This window comes from Triticum urartu, chromosome 2A (assembly GCF_056163025.1).
Source record: "Triticum urartu cultivar PI428250 chromosome 2A, HENAU_Tu73, whole genome shotgun sequence".
Taxonomy (NCBI): Eukaryota; Viridiplantae; Streptophyta; class Magnoliopsida; order Poales; family Poaceae; genus Triticum; species Triticum urartu.
In genome coordinates this window covers 184957317-184977007 of record NC_141874.1, presented here as the reverse complement: position 1 = coordinate 184977007, position 19691 = coordinate 184957317, and positions in this window count along the sequence as shown.

Below are 19691 nucleotides of genomic sequence, written 5' to 3'. Positions count from 1 at the left end.
GTCATTTTATCTTCTCTCGTGAAAATCATTGAGCAGCATGAAGTTTATGAATTGAAATATTTCCAAATGAAATTCAATTATTTTCAAATACCCTTTCATTTAATTTTTTAAATGGAAGAAGTCATATCATCTTCGCTCAAGGGTTTTGTATTTGAAAAGAATTTGAATTCATGGAGAGCAAAATGCAAAAATGAAAGTTTGGGAAAGTCCTTTTATTCCCTCTCATTTAACTTTCAAAAAGTTTCGAATTTCACTCACTTTCAGACAATCAATCAAACAATCAATCAAATCTATCTATTTATTATAACATTCCAAAATTTAGAATTTTGGGATGTTACAATTATGAACGGTGGCTTTGCCACAAATACTATGTCAACTACATGATCATGCTAAGCAATATGACAATGATGCATGTGTCATGATGAACAGAATGATGGAAAGTTGCATGGCAATATATCTCGGAATGGCTATGGAAATGCCATAATAGGTAGGTATGGTGGCTGTTTTGAGGAAGATATAAGGAGGTTTATGTGTGAAAGAGCGTATCATATCACGGGGTTTGGATGCACTGGCGAAGTTTGCGCCAACTCTCAATGTGAGAAAGGGCAATGCACGGTACCGAAGAGGCTAGCAAGGATGGAAGGGTGAGAGTGCGTATAATCCATGGACTCAACATTAGTCATAAAGAACTCACATACTTATTGCAAAAATCTACAAGTCATCAAAAACCTTGGCACTACGCGCATGCTCCTAGGGGGATAGATTGGTAGGAAAAGACCATCGCTCGTCCCCGACCACCACTCATAAGGAAGACAATCAAATAACACCTCATATTTCAAATTTGTTGCATAACGTTTACCATACGTGCATGCTACGGGACTTGCAAACCTCAACACAAGTATTTCTCAATATCACAACTACTCAACTAGCATGACTTTGATATTATTACCTCCATATCTCAAAACAATCATCAAGCATCAAACTTTTCTTAGTATTCAACACACTCATAAGAAAGTTTTATTATTAATCTTGCATACCAAGCATATTAGGATTTTAAGCAAAATACCATGCTATTAAGAATCTCAAAATAATCTAAGTGAAGCATGAGAGATCAATAGTTTCTATAGAACAAATCCACCACCATGCTCTAAAAGATATAAGTGAAGCGCTAGAGCAAAACTATAAAGCTCAAAAGATATAAGTGAAGCACATAGAGTATTCTATCAAATTCCAAATCATGTATGGCTCTCTCAAAAGGTGTGTACATCAAGGATGATTGTGGTAGACTAACAAGAAAATACTCAAATCATAAAAGATGCTCGAAGCAAAACACATATCATGTGGTGAATAAAAATATAGCTCCAAGTAAAGTTACCGATAGAAGTAGACGAAAGAGGGGATGCCTTCCAGGGCATCCCCAAGCTTTGGCTTTTAGGTGTCCTTAGATTATCTTCGGGCTGCCATGGGCATCCCCAAGCTTAGGCTCTTGCCACTCCTTGTTCCATAATCCATCAAATCTTTACCCAAAACATGAAAACTTCACAACATAAAACTTAAAGTAGAAAATCTCGTGAGCTCCATTAGCGAAAGAAAACAAAATACCACTTCAAGGTACTGTAATGAACTCATTATTTATTTATATTGGTGTTAAACCTACTGTATTCCAACTTCTCTATGGATTATAAACTATTTTACTAGCCATAGATTCATCAAAATAAGCAAACAACACACGAAAAACAGAATCTGTCAAAAACAGAACAGTCTGTAGTAATCTGTAGGTAGCACAAGAGCTGGAAGCCCAAAAATTCTAAAATAAATTGCTGGACGTGAGTAATTTATCTATTAATCATATGAAAAAAGAATTAACTAAATATCACTTTCCAAATAAAAATGACGGCAGTTCTTGTCAGCGCTAAAGTTTCTGTTTTTTACAGCAAGTTCAACAAGACTTTCCCAAGTCTTCCCAACGGTTCTACTTGGAACAAACACTAATTAAACACAAAAAACACAAACAAAACAGAGGCTAAATAATTTATTTATTAATAAACAGGAGAAAAAAAATCAAGGAATAAAAACAAATTGGGTTGCCTCCCAACAAGCGCTATCGTTTAATGCCCCTAGCTAGGCATAACAAGCAAGAATAGAGCTAGGTATTTCCATAATAGTAAGATAGATTATTAAAACTCATTTCATATTCTCTATGTTCGGCAGCAAGTTTTCTTTGAGGCAAGCAAAAGTAATCAAAAGGGCTAAATTTAACGGGACAAAAGTCCCCAAGATCAACCTTGGGAGGTATAGGTTCCTCCTTTGGTCCTTCATAATGCACAACCAATTCATCATTATAAGCATTCTTTTGACAGAACTTTGTGAGCCTATATTCAAGAGAATATCCTAGTTCATTATTTAGAATAGCCACATCATCATTAAGTTCAGAAATTCTATCAACTAAAACATTGCTAGGAACCCTTTTTCTAAGATTTTCATTGAAAGCAACATAGTCTAGAGATTGAAAACGCATTATTTCTTCTTGATCAAAGAGGATAGCCTCTATGGGAGGACGGCAAGTGTCCAACCTATAATGCGCAAAGATTTCTTTGGCATCTTTTATTATGAATCTAAACTCATGAGCCAAAAAGATAGTAGCGGCACGCTTAACAGAAGAATGCTCAATATTAGAAAATTCCAGAAAAATCCTTTGTATGGAAGGATGCATGTGCATGAATTGTCTTTCAAGTTCAACTATAAGCATGGCAATAGCATCTGCAAGACTACTAGTTCTGTGAAGGATAGAACTACCCATAGAAGGTAGAGCACCGACACAAGTAAAGAAATCTTGAATAACTCCTTTTCCAATAATATTACCACTACCAACACGGAATTTTCTTTTTGTATGAAAGATGGTACGTTCTTTAGCAGGAGCATCAGAATTTTTCATGATATTATTATTGTCCATATCGACAATAATTTCCCCAATTTCAGACATAGAGGCAGAAGGTAAAGGACTTGACATAACGACAAGCAAACAAACTAACACACAAGCAAACAAAAGGCAAACGGGCAAAAGAGGCAAATAGAAAGAGAGAGGGAGGATAGAGAGAGAGGGCGAATAAAACGACAAGGGTGAAGTGGGGGAGAGGAAAACGAGAGGCAAATGGCAAATAATGTAAATCAGGAGATAGGTATTGTGATGGGTACTTGGTATGTTGACTTTTGCGCAGACTCCCCGGCAACGGCGCCACAAATTCTTCTTGCTACCTCTTGAGCACTGCGTTGGATTTCCCCGAAGAGGAGAGGATGATGCAGCAAAGTAGCGTAAGTATTTCCCTCAGTTTTTGAGAACCAAGGTATCAATATAGTAGGAGGCTACGCGCGAGTCCCTCGTACCTACACAAAAACAATAGCTCAACGCAACCAACGCGCTGTTGAGCAAATTACTGTTGAGCAATTAACAGAATTGAGCATAGTTATGAGAATATCTAGGTATGATCATGTATATAGGCATCACGTCCGAGACAAGTAGACCGAAACGATTCTGCATCTACTACTATTACTCCACTCATCGACCGCTATCCATCATGCATCTAGAGTATTAAGTTAAAAACAGAGTAGCGCCTTAAGCAAGATGACATGATGTAGAGGGATAGTTCATGCAATATGATAAAAACCCCATCTTGTTATCCTCGATGGCAACAATACAATACGTGCCTTGCTGCCCCATCTGTCATTGGGAAAGGACACTGCAAGATCGAACCCAAAGCTAAGCACTTCTCCCATGGCAAGAACAACCAATCTAGTAGGCCAAACCAAACTGAAAATTCAAAGAGACTTGCAGAGATAACCAATCATACATAAAAGAATTCGGAGAAGATTCAAATATTATTCATAGATAGACTTGATCATAAACCCACAATTCATCGGTCTCAACAAACACACCGTAAAAAGAAGATTACATCGAATAGATCGCCACTAGAGAGGGGGAGAACATTGTATTGAGATCCAAAAAGAGAGAAGAAGCCATCTAGCTACTAAGTTATGGACCTGTAGGTCCAAAGTAAACTACTCACACTTCATCGGAGGGGCTTGGATGATGATGTAGAAGCCCTCTGTGATCGATGCCCCCTCCGGCGGATCTCTGGAATAGGCCCCAAGACGGGATCTCATGGATACAAAAAGTTGCGGTGGTGGAATTAGGTTTTTGGCTCCGTCCCTGATCGTTTGGGGGTACGTGGATATATATAGGAGGAAGAAGTACGTCGGTGGAGCTTCGAGGGGCCCACGAGGCAGGGGGCGCGCCCTAGGGGGCCGCCCTCCACCCTCGTGACCGCCTCGTGGCTTTCTTGACGGAGGGTCCAAGTCTCCTGGATCTTATCTGATGAGAAAATCATGTTTCTGAAGGTTTCATTTCGTTTGGACTCCGTTTGATATTCTATTTCTCCGAAACACTGAAATAGGCAAAAAATTCGAAGAGACTTGCAGAGATAACCAATCATACATAAAAGAATTCGGAGAAGATTCAAATATTATTCATAGATAGACTTGATCATAAACCCACAATTCATCGGTCTCAACAAACACACCGTAAAAAGAAGATTACATCGAATAGATCGCCACTAGAGAGGGGGAGAACATTGTATTGAGATCCAAAAAGAGAGAAGAAGCCATCTAGCTACTAAGTTATGGACCCGTAGGTCCGAAGTAAACTACTCACACTTCATCGGAGGGGCTTGGATGATGATGTAGAAGCCCTCTGTGATCGATGCCCCCTCCGGCGGAGCTCTGGAATAGGCCCCAAGACGGGATCTCATGGATACAAAAAGTTGCGGTGGTGGAATTAGGTTTTTGGCTCCGTCCCTGATCGTTTGGGGGTATGTGGATATATATAGGAGGAAGAAGTACGTCGGTGGAGCTTCGAGGGGCCCACGAGGCAGGGGGCGCGCCCTAGGGGGGCGCCCTCCACCCTCGTGACCGCCTCGTGGCTTTCTTGACGGAGGGTCCAAGTCTCCTGGATCTTATCTGATGAGAAAATCATGTTTCTGAAGGTTTCATTTCGTTTGGACTCCGTTTGATATTCTATTTCTCCGAAACACTGAAATAGGCAAAAAAACAACAATTCTGGGCTGGTCCTCCGGTTAATAGGTTAGTCCCAAAAATAATATAAAAGTGGAAAATAAAGCCCAATATAGTCCAAAACAGTAGATAATATAGCATGGAGCAATCAAAAATTATAGATACGTTGGAGACGTATCAAGCATCAGGCAGATCAAGATGGTGATCTGCTGCTTCCACGTAGTCAATAACATTGACGTTCAAAGCTTCACCATGATGAACCCACCTAGTATATGTGACCGACATCCCATACAAGTGTAGATGATTTTGCATAGTTTACTAGGGTCTTGTAACTGAATTCATACAACTGCTACACGGGCAGAGCACATCTGATTTCGGACCATCGTACTCAGCTCTGATAAAGTTCATGAAGTTTTCAACCCCCTCGACATATGCAGCAGAGAATCTTCGAGTAGAAGTTATCCAAGTCATGTCCATCTGTTAGACATACAAATTAGTTCTTCTACTAGATATTACAGGAAAAACATATATGCTTTTTTGTGAAGTCCAGAAGAAAATACCTAGGTCGATGTCTAAAGCTATGGCAAGATATTTGGACGAGCAGATCTATGTAACGAAATATATGTAAAGCTAATTCAAGAAACAGATTTGAGTCCTAAATTATGGTACGCTGTTTCAGCAGTCAATGAGGCCGAGCACACAGCCATTGAACTATCGAAGGCCATCGCAGTAAAAAAGATCGAGTATAAAACGGTGTAGAGCTATTTCACCTAACAGATTGGCTACTAGACCATGGCAATCTACATCACAATAAATATATGGCAGGATATTTTAGCAACTAAACGGCCTTGGCATGCCATCTCAGCTAAGAAGATTGAGTGCAGAACAAGGCAAGGACGCTTCTTAAGCAGAGCATATTGACTGTAAACTACTTCGGCAAACAGTGAGATTAACAGCGTCTATCAGCTAACATTCAGCGCTACACCGACATGCACGGGCTTCACTCTAGAATGCACATACCATGGGAGAAGCTGACCAACGTGCGTCTCCACACGAACATCGCCAGCGGTGGCGGCGCTGACCGCCGGGCGCCTCCACAAGAACGTCGCCAGCAGTGGCGGCGCGGCTAGAGGACGACAGTCTACGAGAGCGTACTGTGGGAGCGAGAGGATCACCGTGCATCCTCTCGATGAACCGCGGCATCGATGTATCGGCGTGGCGGGGAGGGCGGCTTTGGCGGAGCGAATGGAATGGAGGGGGACGGGGGGAGGGGGGTTTGGGGAATATTATTGGCGAGTTGACCGAAGGGCGGTTGAATCTAGGATTTGGGGGGAATTTTTGGGTGGGGGGGGGGTAGGATTTTCGTGCGGTGGGCAGAGGGAGTTTGGCGCATGGTCGGTTTCTCCAAGTGCAGTCCCACGTGTCAGTGAAGAGGCAAGCCGAAGCGCATTCCGTTTGCGTGAGCCGTGTGCATGACCGAATGTGTGTGGGGTGCAATGCAACCGGGACAGGGGTGCTGTGAGTGTACCACCTTTTTTGGTTTAAACTAGGTGCTTCGCCCCCTCAAAAAAAACTTGTTGCTTCACGCGATCCATCGATACTAGTACTAGTAATCCGGTAATCCCGACTAAAATGGAGTGGCCGGGTCTTTTCCCGCGCGATATGCTGGGAGGTTGGCTTAGTTGGGTTTTTTAGGATGAGTAATGCTACACCTATGTAGTCCCAGTTACGTAATTAACATAATGTGAAACGTGTGAGCTCTTGATTGTAGATTGGGCTAGGGAGGGGCCCACCACCATGAAAATCAGGGGAGGAGAGAGAGAGGCAATTTACGTTAACCCTTTCGTAGGTTCCCGTAGATGTAGAAAGATCTGAAATGCATGAATGTGCGTTTGCAGATAAGGCCTTCCCTCGTTCATCCTTTTCTCCCACAAGATCTTGATCTTCCGTGCAATGCACGGGCATCTTGCTAGAACTCCTACAATATACTATATTATTGTGAAAGTTCATATACACCGACCGAGATTAATGCAAACACGGCAGATTTTCCTTACATTTCGAACTTTTATAGGACAGAAAAATAAAAGAAACCTGACCCTAAACATATTCTACAGCGGCGACCGACGTCCTCCATCTGCAATCTCCATGTACGGGGCGGGGTTCAAGACCCGTGAAGTGAAGGTGCGGTCTCCGGCGAGGAAAACTAGAACACGGGAGACGAACCATCCAGTTGGCACACCATGCCCTGCCGCCTCCCATGCCCTACGCATCCTCGGAGGAGTCCCCGACCTCGGCGGTGCCGGACGTTGGAGGACAGCAAGTAGGATGCGTGGCTGACGGTGCTCCCGTCGTCGGCCGCCAGCGTGGCCACCGCTTGTGCGGCGACTTGAGTGAGGGCGGCGACCTCGAGCTCCATCCCGTAAGACAAGCTCTCCCGTAGAGCGTTCGCGCTTGCGGTCATGGCGGATGTGGTGCCAGGTAGGAGGACGATGCGCTATGATGTGGAGGTTAGCTGGGCGTTGCCGCTTTAAGTAGCGCATTCCAGTGAGGCCAAGCGTCCTGGTGCGTCATTAAGTCACCGGAGTTGGTTCCTCAGGCACCGAGCATCTTAACGACGGCATACGGACGGACGATATGAATGCGGGCAGCTGGCGCCGGCTGGGAACGCACCGCGCGACGGCGTGAGGGACAAGGGTTTTTGGTGTGCCAGGGTAGTCAGCTGCGGTCGTGGCAACGTTGGAGATGCCCTTTGCTCATATGCGATCAATGCATGTCATTGAAAAAGCAAGACGACCGTGTCTAGCGACAATGAGCGTGTCGCTCACCGCGGTCGCTGTGTCCAGAAGTGGTGCTGGAGCTGCGACATGTTGTTGGGCCCCCCACGACCCACATGAACGGTTGCCGGTGGCGAGGAGGTCGTGGGCCAGCTCCTCCATTGGACTAGTTTGCGCTACGTTGTCCCGACAGGTGTGCCGCACATGTCGGTTTCCCTATTTTCCCAGCCATATTCGAGCGTCAGTGCTCCGCGTTGTGCATTAGGCCTTTCACTATGTAGGCCAAGCGAGACAACTTATTGTTTATTTGAGCCATTCTAGTATAATCATGTGGCGTTTTCTTATTTCTCATTCCTCTCCAACCCTCTTCTCCATCGATCATGTCGCCCTCTGGTCGAGTCCATCCTCCCGCATGCCTCATTTGAACATTCCGCCGAGTATCATTCGCATGTGGGCCTAGACCATGCTTGTATTTCCAATGTTTATTTGTAATTTTTCCGACATGCATACAAACAAACAGTTCATTTGAAGTTTCACTTTGCCTCCACTACGTGTCGCTTCGCATCTTAGTTTTGACATCCCATTCGGTTCATGCCCTGACACATGTTGACGAGATCGATTGATGTTCAGAGATCAATTGCGTGTCGTGTAAGGAGATAAAGGTTTGGTCTGTTTCTATGATAGAAATGACCCGCGGGGGGGGGGGGGGGGTCTGTGGGGATCAGAGGGAGTATATTGTACGTTTATAAGCGAAATGAACGTATTGTACCCACCCTAGTTCTCTTTCAATCAATCTCTGGACCCCGAGATGAAATCGAGAGAGAATGAGTGGGGGCATGTGTGATACCTAAGGCGGATTCAAAATTTTGAACCGTTGATCATAGCATCCGCAAATCATATATAAAGGGTATTCAATGTTCATTTTGTTTTTGAACATACAATATACTCCCTCCTATCCTTTCTAGTTTACATATAAGTTTTATGTGTAGTCAAAGTATCTCCACTTTGATAAAAAAAATTATCAACATTCAACAACGCCCAATCAATATTGTTAGATTCGTACGTACTCCTAGATTTGTACTCGAGATGGTTTCCAATTTGTTTCCAACCACGTGAATGTTCCTGTTCTCGCGCATGCTCTTCCTACTAAGATTTCGCCACGTATAGCCAGTCCAATAGTAACTTTTTAAGCTCCCTGTCCAATAGTACTAGTGGAGTACTGGCAACATCTATACTAGAGTATGCAGTGCTCATAGTTGCACTCCCTCCTTCCATTTATATAGGGCCTATGTGGAGGAGAGAGATGTGAAAAAGTAAGGGAGTGAGCTCTCATGCAACAGCCTAGCTATATACGCATTCCTATTTAAATACGTACAATAAATATGAAGAAAGAGATGGAGAGGAGATGGAAAAAAGTACTAATACAATAGCCAACCTTATAATTTTTTTTGCGGGAAATAGCCAACCTCATAGCCCACACTACTGTATGAGTGCATATAATAGATGATGGCTATAGATGACATGGCAGTTTCTTATAGCCATTGACTGGCTATATTATATATTAACCATGCTCTAATGCGTTTTTCAAAACCGCATTTGACTAGTGACAAGATTAATAGTACATGCGATGTATAATGTGAAAATTATATAATTGGAAGCTCCTTTCACATATGTATCCGTGCCTTACCCTCCCTTTCAGTCACTTACTGGCGGACCCCATGCTTGCTAGGCCCCGCATGTCAGTTACTCAATGGGTTCGGCCACGTCAGGGGATCCTCATCCGTAGTATACTCCCTCTGTTTTTATTTACTCCGCATAAAATGATGCGGGCGGGGGAGGGGGAGGGGGAGGGACGTCAATTTGCTCTCAACTGCGGCCCCCAAGCGAGCAAAACGCAAGACGAAGCGCGTTCCATTCGGTGAGCGACATGGAGGGTCTAGCGTGCCGGGCTGCAACGCGAACGCGACAAGAGCGATGTACAGTCAAAACCAATTGACCGGTCATCACCGGAACCACTATTCACACCAGAACCTTTGCTGCTCGGCCTACGCCAGCCACTGCCCTAAAACCACACCTAATCTCCAGCCACTTCCCCACCTTTCGACCACCTAGCCAGCATCAAGCATCCCCTAGTTCACCGGAAAGTCATGGTGCGCTGCAAGATCATGTACTACAAGATGCTGACGCCGGAGCGCCACGCAGAAATCGCGGTGGCGGTCGGTGCCAGAGACCTCTGTAACCAAGCTCACTTTGCGGCGGGCCAATCCCTGAGTTCTCTTGAGCCAAGCTACGAGGAGGAGGAAGCCGATCCAATGTTCATGGTGGAGGTCACGGCGCAGAAGGCCCTCGATGGGTATGAGACGATGGACGTCGACTTCGTGCCGGCGTCCGAGTCCCCCATGGTGCAGGCAGACCAGCGGTTCAACCCGGCGATACTAAAGGAGGACTGGGAGGCAGAGGCTCAACTCGATGCGGAGCGCGCGCATGCTGCTACCATCGAGGCTCTCCTACAGGCGGAACCGGTTGTCGTGGATGTGAACCTGGCGGCGGAGGCTCAACTTGAGGCGGAGTGCGCGGATGCCGCTGCCATCGGGGCCCTCCTACAGGCGGAACTGGGCGTCCTGGACTTGAACCGGGCGGCAGAGGCTCAACTCGATGCGGAGCACGCGGATCCCACTCTCATCGAGGCCCTCCTACAGGCGGAACCGGACGTCCTGGACTTGAACCGGGCGGCAGAGGCTCAACTCGACGCGGAGCACGCGGATGCCACTCTCATCGAGGCCCTCCTACAGGCGGAACCGGACGTCTTGGACTTGAACCAGGCGGCGGAGACTCGACTCGACGCAGAGCGCGCGGATGCCGCTGCCATCGAGGCCCTCCTGTAGGCGGAACCGAGCGTCCTCGACTTGAACCGGGCGGTGCTCTCATCCGTGCAGAGCACCCACACACTCCGCGTGAACGAGTAGCTGGAGGCCGAGGACAACCACGGTGCAGAGACACACGTCGGCAGCTACGACTGGTTCGCGCTAGCAGCCAAAGACGACGAGGCCGTCTCGTTCCACGAGCAGTGATAGTTTTTCTTTATGTTGTTGTTTTATGGATCTTTTGCTGTGTAAAAACATATATTGTTATGCAAATCGCCTGACTTTGGTCAGTCTACCATTTCAGGTGGTTGGATGAATATCCTACGTCTCCTAACCCTTCTTCCTCACCTCTTCTTCTTCCCCAACAGACCACCGCACGGGTCGTACAGATACACCCCAACATGCGGTTGGATAAACATACTCTATGAACAAAAATTATGTGTCATCGGTAGGATGGCTGAGTTGGGTTTGTTCACATGCGACAGCATGTGTCAGTGAGGGTGCGTTCCCTAGGTTGGGTTTTGCAGTGTGTAGGAGCGACTGTACACGTGAGGGTGCGGTGCGACCGCGGCGTGCAGGAGCGACCGTGTGAGGGTGCAGTGCGACCGCGACAGCCGTGCGCAAGTGTACCTCCTTTTCATTTTGAAAACTTTAGGCAAGCTTGGCAAAATGTGTGGCGAAGTATGGCAATGCAAGGCCTAGACCCAAACAGGATAAGTACGTAGTACGTACTATGTACTAGGAGTACTAGTGTTAAAAAAGAAAGGCGGGGTTTTCCTTCGCGGGATTAATCGATACAAATCCTCATTTCATGTGTTAATTAATGCGTAGTTTTTTCTCCAAAGCCCAAAGAGCTAACCATCTCACTCCTCATCGCTTGATTAATGGAGCGCCATGCAAACCAACCTTCTGACTTCCACATGCATGCAGGGGATTAATGTCCTTGGTTGCTAGTACGAGGCAAACCCCATCAATTTTTCCTCGATTAGTGTTAGTGGCCTTTTGCAAATTGTAATTTTGATATACTAGCCTTGTGTACAAAAAAATGGAGGTAGTAACTATATTTGACTTCCTTCCCCATTGCGGTGACGTCGACGATATCTTGAACGTTGTGGTTTGGCGAAGTGCGTTCGACGGAGAACACCATTGAGGGAGACCATGGTAAGTCGTTCGCAAGTGCCGCCTGCAAGCCGAGACAACCGCCTTATTTGCATCCAGGAAGTCCGTTGAACCAAAGGACGCGTAAATGTACTAGTACTACTCGTACACAATAGCGTCGTCCGTCCAGCTTAGTGCGGTGAGATGGTTTCTCAAAGAAGACGATGGAGAAGCGGAGTCAGCGAAGAGTGAAATGATGGTTGCTTCATCCGTGCTTTGTGATTTGACGCCTCACTGCTTTGTGATTTGTGATAGAAGGGACAGGGGAGTAGACTCTGTCCTCTATACTATACATGCGTCCAAGCACGGGAGAAAGAGGAGAGACGTTGTATTTTTATATTCCTTCAATCAATCAATCAGGGAGCTTCGGTTACATTCTTTTGGCTTTGGCAACACCGTCCACAATGGTTCCCACGATGCCAAAAGCTATTTTCACATTTGGCTACACATTGTGGATGCCCTTAACCGTACCACTTGGTTTTCCTCCTGTGTGCTATGTATACAAATCTCAATTATATTGATCTAAAAAATATAGAATTGAGATTAGTGAAAAGGAGGTGATTTTGCCGCACGGATGGTGGGGGAGGTTTCTTATTTTTAGAGGACGTTGTCCTGGCGGTTTGCTAACATGTGGTCCCACATGTCAGTGCTTTACCAAGCTGATCCGCTTCCCAGATGAGGCAGAACAATGGCAGAAGCAACACATGGTTAACTTGAAGAAGATGAGGGAGAAGCGGATTCAGCAATGAGTGAAATGATGGTTGCTTCATCCGTCCAACTTCTTTTTTAGCATTATTACTTCGTCCCTCCAACTTAACTGCGGGAAAGGTGCAGCTTTGTGATTTGACACCTCATTGCTCATTACTACGCCGACGCCATGACTGGGTGCTTCACCCCGGCTGCTCTGCATTGTATTCTGGTATGGCATGTGGACCCAGTAGCTTGATGTCAGCGAAAGGTACTAGAAGATTTATGAAAGCGAGTGCTCCACTCTTACGACATAGGAGTACACGACACGACGACCCAGTGAACTATCACTTGTACTGTATATAGTACTATAGTTTTGCTGTTTCGCACAATCCATCGATACAAACCCGATTAAACAGGAAACGGCGGGATTTTTCCCGCGCGGTATATGATACTGGCCATACATTTCAAAGGCAATTTTAATGTATGCAAACTGAATAATTAAGTAACAATATGATATCTAGTAAAACTAAAAACACATACTATGATTTATTGTGTTAGAGTGTAGTAGTAGCGCTGTATTGCATAGTTGTTAGATGTAACATGCGAGAACGTGTAGAGATGTAGTTTTGGAGGGCCTACAGAGAGGAAAGCATAATACGTTCACCGAACTTTAGAATAAGCTGATTACAGTCACTATATACGTTTTGCGGTGATTATACGGTCACTTGCTCACAGTTCAGCATTGGATTGCACTCTGTTGACCGGCCAAATAGTTTGCGTGGCACCATGTTGACTAGTTAAGTTGACCACGTTCCTTGTGGGTCCCACCTATCAGTTTGCATACGGAAAATGTCAGATAAACACAAATTTATGCACGCGCGACAAGACTCCACCCCGTGCGCGGGAATCACCTGGTTGTCTATGTCTCTGTCAGGGCCTGATGTGTGCGCATGCACGTGTAGGTTGGGCACTTGAGTGTGAGAGTGTGTGTTGGTCGTGTGGTGTACTGGTGTGTGCATGCATGCGTGCGTGTGTGCATGTGAGTGTTGCGTGCGTGCGTGGCTGCGTGTGTACGTGTGAGTGTTGCATGCGTGCGTGCATGGGTGCATGTGTTCGTGTGAGTGTTACGTGCATGCAGTTCGTGTGCATGTGTGCGTGTGTGTATAATCACCACACCAGTTCCTGTGTGTTAAAACAGATGGCTCAGCATACCAATACAAGGCCACCTTGTCCGCTATGCCCGCGGTCATGACTTTGAACCACCGTCCAATATATTTTTGTCGTTTGTTTTCATTCTTACTAGCAAGATGCCCGTGCGTTGCACGTAACATCAAGATGCATTTGTATGACTAGTTTATCTTGTGAGAGAAAAGGATGAACGGGGGAAGGCCTTATTTGCAAATGTGGACAGGTGTGTGGGTACCTTTTTGCAAAATTGTCATAGTTTCTTTCCTATCCGTCAGATATAAATCGGACGGCCTATATTGCAAGATGGTAGGCACACCATCATCACCAACTCCGTCTTTTATAAGAGTGTATTTTGTCCCTACTCTTATAAAAAGCATAGTAGGTGATGATCGTGTGCTTGCCATCCTGCAATATAGGCCGTCCGATCTATATCTGACGGATAGGAAGGAAACTATGGCAATTTTGCAAAAAAGATACCCACACCCCTCTCCACACTTCCAAATAAGGCCTTCCCCTGTTCATCCTTTTCTCCCACAAGATAAACTACTCATACAAATGCATCTTGATGTTCCGTGCAACGCATGGGCATCTTGCTAGTATTTTATAAGAGTGTAGATGTTGAGTAGATACAAGCCGACAGGTGGGCCCGATGGTAGTGAGATAATGTGATGCAACACTAGAGGTGCCACGTGGAGCGTTTAACCGGTTAACTAGTCGTGTCACCAAATACAGAGTTGTACGGTGAGCCCGTGACTGTATAATAACCACAAAACGTAAATGGTGACCGTAATGAGTGGATTCTGAAGTCCAATGTATTTATCGTGCTTTCGCTTCAAATACAATGATCGTCACTGTATATATCGCGAGAGAAAGATGAAACATGCATGAATGTGTTGGGGTCTTACTTCTAGAGGACCTGGAGATAGTTTGTGTGCGTACGTGAAAGGGGCGTAGAGGGGGGGTATGCGATGGAGAGAGATGCTCTTTGTTTCTCTTTATTATGACTAACTTTATATATAGTATAAAAATATACAAATTCATAGTGCGGAATAAATATCATTGTGGGCACCATGCAATGCAAGCGTTCATACTCCTCCGTATAACTTTGTAATGTTGTATATATGTAGAAATTCTAAAATATTTTTTTGGCCACACTTTATTCAAAAGGAATGTTGTATGCGAAATAAACGTGAAGAGAGGGCTTTTTAGATCAATGGGTACGTGATGTAACATGTGTGAATGTGTAGTTGATGCATTTGACAAGGCCTAGAGAGGTATGTGTGTGTATTATGTATTCGAGAGAGGCATGGATAGAGGGGCGGCGGACAGGGGGGGCGTGGGAGAGATAGCAAAAGAAATGAGAGTGGTCTAGAGAGAGAGACGAATATGACGTCATGGCGAGAGATTCCCTTGAGTGTGTATATGCAAGGGGGGAGTGGATAGAGGCACCAGGGGAATATTTTTGTGTGTGTGGTGTCCGTGTTGGTATGTGTGGGTGTGAGAAGATAACGAGACATGGGGGTAGAGGGTGTGTCACCGCGTGAGGTCCGGTGGGTCGAGATGAGGCCCTTCGTTCGGTTCCGTCCTGCGCCACATTTGTCGGCCCTTGACGCATTTAGGGAGACCCATGGATGACTAGTCGTACAAGACAAAGATATCATAATTTTGAAGGACTCTATGTCCACTGACAAAGCCGGCTAGGATTTGTAACCCTAGGTTCTCTGACTAAGGTAACCCCTTTATCTCTGATATTACTATTCATCCAACCTAACTTTAAGGGGCATCCTACAGAATGCTCTGCTAGAATCATACTCGTCGATTAGGAAGAGAGGTGTCAGACAATGCGTGAGAGATAGGCCTAAAGATAATGTGCGTACAGGAGACACGTAGGCAGGTCTATGTATATAGAAAGGGTCGATGGGGATAGTGCGTGTGTATGCTTGCGAGAGGAAGAGTGCTTGTGATAAAGGTTAGTGAAAACAGTCGTAAATGGTTACGAGAGGGACAAAGGGTTATATCGAGAGCATGTATGCGAGAAAGACACCTCGGGAGAGAGTGTGTGAGCATGTGTGAGAGACCACCGATGGAGAGTGAAACTACACGTGCAAGACTGATGTACACATTGATTAAAGATATAAATTGTATCCAAATATTAGGATGGGATCATGATATTTGGAATTCACGTAGGGAACGGTCATTGATCCATCATACATCTAGATTCTATCGAATTTGAGCATGTCTATGTTATTATTTGACACAATTGATCCACATAGTTAGTATTTTGAACTCCAGGCAATGCATCGCTTTAGCAATCGAATATAAATGTGAGTATAGTTCATGTTGTGTGTGTAAAGCACATTATACATACGAAAGTTACACAATGAACATTATAAATAGCTACCTATGAACTAGAATACATTTGAATTCAACTTAAGGTGGTTTAAAAAAATTGAATTCAACATGAAGTCCATTCAATTATTTGAATTTGATATCATGGCATTTGTAAATCATACCTAAATTATGGGGGCACCAATCTTTGCTCTGATTTTGTACATAATAGCATATGTAGTCGTGTACAAAATAGATTCTAATTTAGCTCCTCCATTCCAAAATAATCGTAGTTATAGGATTTTCAAGTGTCAAAATTCCAAAAAGAAGTGGATAATTTAATGAGGTTTTCAAACATACAAGGTCAAATTTAACATTGTCTATTTAGGTCAATCCCCAAAGTTCAAGAGTACTCTAAACGTGAATGCTTGTGTTTCAAAATTTCGAACAAAGCGCCAAAAGAGCCTCTACTCACCCGAAACTGTGTGAGACCAATGTTTGGTAGTACAAGGAAACTACTTTTCTAATAAATCCGACCCGTGAAAGCTATCGGCCCGACGTCCAAAGGTCCAAATCGGGGTAGGTTTGTAGCTTCATCTAGACGCCACACAACCGCCTCCGAAAAACATTCATACACAATGGCCGCCTAAGCACACATGCGCGCGGCCCAAATCTCCCCCGCCCACTATTTGGGACACCAGGGATTACCATCCTACCCCCGACCCGCAGTAGATCCGAAATTTAAGAGGGGGCAAAGTTTGTACTTTCCACAAATAAAACAAGCGCGTCCCATCTTTTGCTCAAAAAGACAAAAACAAGCGCGTTCCAGACCGAAACATGGTTCTCCCCCCCCCCCCCCCGCCCACCCATCCGATTCCCCATTCGTACTACGTGGGCGCAAAAACTACCTCTCCACCAATGGCGAAACCCCGGCGTCCTCCGTCCGCCACCCCATTCCACCCATCAGTCGCCGCCCTCCTCCATCACGCCGGACCCGATACCCCAACATCGTCGTCCACCACAACCTCAACCGCAATGCCTTACACGGCTAGTAGTTGAAGCCGAGGCCGAGCTGTCCGTACCCGAGCCAGTTCAACCACGCTGTCCTGCGCCTCACCGCTGCCGCTCCAACTTCTCCACCCTCCACCGCACCGGAGCTGTTCCTGCTACGCCGTCCTTCGCCGCCTCGGATCTGCTTCCCCTCAGCTGATATACGGCCACGACAACACAGTCAACAATTTGGCCATGGGTTCGTCCAAGCGTGCACCCTCCTCCAGAACATCGGTTTCCCCGGCAAAAAGAAGAAGATCGGCGCGACATGTGGAGGCGACCACACCGGCAACCGAAAATGGTACTCCTCTTCCCTTATTCGTGCAAATCTTACGCGTCTGCTTGCACGGTATTCATCCCACAGAAGATACTAGTTGACCGCTTCTTCTTGATACTAGATGTTCCTAGTAACTCGCAATGCACAAGGTTTCTCCTCATATACTATTTCACCTTAGCTAGAGGTCCATTTCCCCCCTGAATTTCAATTCCTGGCCAGTTGATTCCCAATTAATGGAAGCATTCCCCAGCATAACATGTGCTAGTCCGCCTATTACACCGGGGAAGCAACGCCTCGGTGTTTATCATAGGGGCATGTGGGGCCTAGAGCTACTGGCGCCTAATCTGGAGGTCGGTCGGAATTAAAGGGATGGACTAGGGGCGCTGTCAAGCATGGCGGTGGTGTGAGGTCGAGGGGAGGGCGGGGCGGCGGAGGCAGGGGTCTGGGCCGGTGGTCGCTGGCAGTTCGAGAAAGATAGTCAACAGTGACTGGCGGGTGGTAGACGAAGGCCATCTGCCCGTTCCTTATAGATCGGACAGTTCATTAAAAAAATTGACTGACCTATTTATTTTCAGTCAACTGTTATCTTGATATGACCACATGTGGTGGTGTGCTGGAGGAGTACCTACATTTCCTGTGCTCATATATTACAAAATCATATGGAGTAGAATATAATTTTGTTTGCCATGCAATGTTGTAGAGCTATCATATGTCTCCTGTCATTTATTTTTCAGCCACCTGCTATGTGCTACTTTTACAGTGCACTAGTTCTGCACACACTTCACCCATACTCTCACTATTGTGTTTTTATGCAAGGGTATTTCAGACTCTGCTGCTATGAGAGAAGCAAAAAAGAAAAGAGAGAAGTCGCTCCAGCGTCGTACGCGGATAGGCCAGACACGTTTTAGCCTTATAACAGGTGCAGTGTCAGCAGATGGAGATGGTAAACGTAGCTCTGGAGTTGATGACCTCGCTCGCAATGAACCACCATCCCAGGTGCTTGCTTTAAGTTCGAGGTGTCCTATGTGGTTGCATGTTCCATATGGTGTCTAGCTTGTATTCGAAAGGCCGAAGTCGGTATTTATTAAGATAAGGAAAGATATTTTTTACATGAACCACCATCCTGTGAGCACTAGAAGACAAATAGCTAGTCAGGGCACTGGCCGAGCCAGTGACAAGCCCAGCAAAGAGAGGCATCACCTGGAAGCCAACTAAAAAGCCGCGATGGTGGCGAAGCAGCCCGCCTCCCACCAGGCTCTCAGGTCCTAGATGATCATGCTCACCACTCCAGCCGGATGTCTAGCTTATATTGCTTCGAATTTGGTTAAATTGCATCTACTTAGCTTACACATTATACCTTTGAATATGACATGCCTTTCTATTTTTGGTACATACTAGTACATCTGTGTATTAACCATGTTCTTACATCAAACTAATGTTCTTTTGTATCCCTCATCAATCACTTATGATGAGGCAGTCAGGCAAGTGGATTACTCCTCATTTAAATAATGCAGCGTCAGCCTCCCGACATGATTCTCAGGAAACAGCAGGGCTAGATGAAGATAGTGAACATAGCTCTGTAGTTGATTACCACATTCCCCCTACACTAGCATCGCAGGTGCTTGCTCTAACTTGGCAGCGTGATATGTGGTTGCATGTTGCATATGGTGTCTAGATTGTAGTTCTTCCAATCTGGTTAAACTGCATGTTCTATTCTGCTTAGCTTATACATTATACCTATTAATGTGACATGCCTTCCTGTATTTAGTACATAGTACATCTGTCTATTAAGCATGTCCTCACATAAAACTATTGTTTTTTTGTATCCCGCATAAATCAATATGACGAGACACCTTCAGTATATGCAGTGTGATATTAGTTGCATCTTTGATATGATTTATAGCATGTGCAACTTCTAATTTGTTGAAATGCCATTTATGATGGGACACTTTTAACTTGGCAGAGTCATATTTGTTGCATCTTTCACGTGGTGTATAGCTTGCATTACTTCTTATTTGGTGAAATGGTTTCTTCTTAGTTTACACAAACAGTTGTGAATATGCCATGCCGTCTTGTTTTTCGTATTATTCCATCCTAGAATCATGTGTTTTCCTTACATCAAAGTAGTGATTGTCAGTATCATGCATGAATGAGTTTTGAAGAGTGAATTTTGTTGCTTTTTCTTGTCGGTTTTACTTGACAATTCAAAATCAATAGAGCGGAAGGAAGTTAGCAAGGCAGCAGATGAAGGTGCTCCTTCCAAATGGAGGGCCTCTACAGATTCTACTCCTCCAT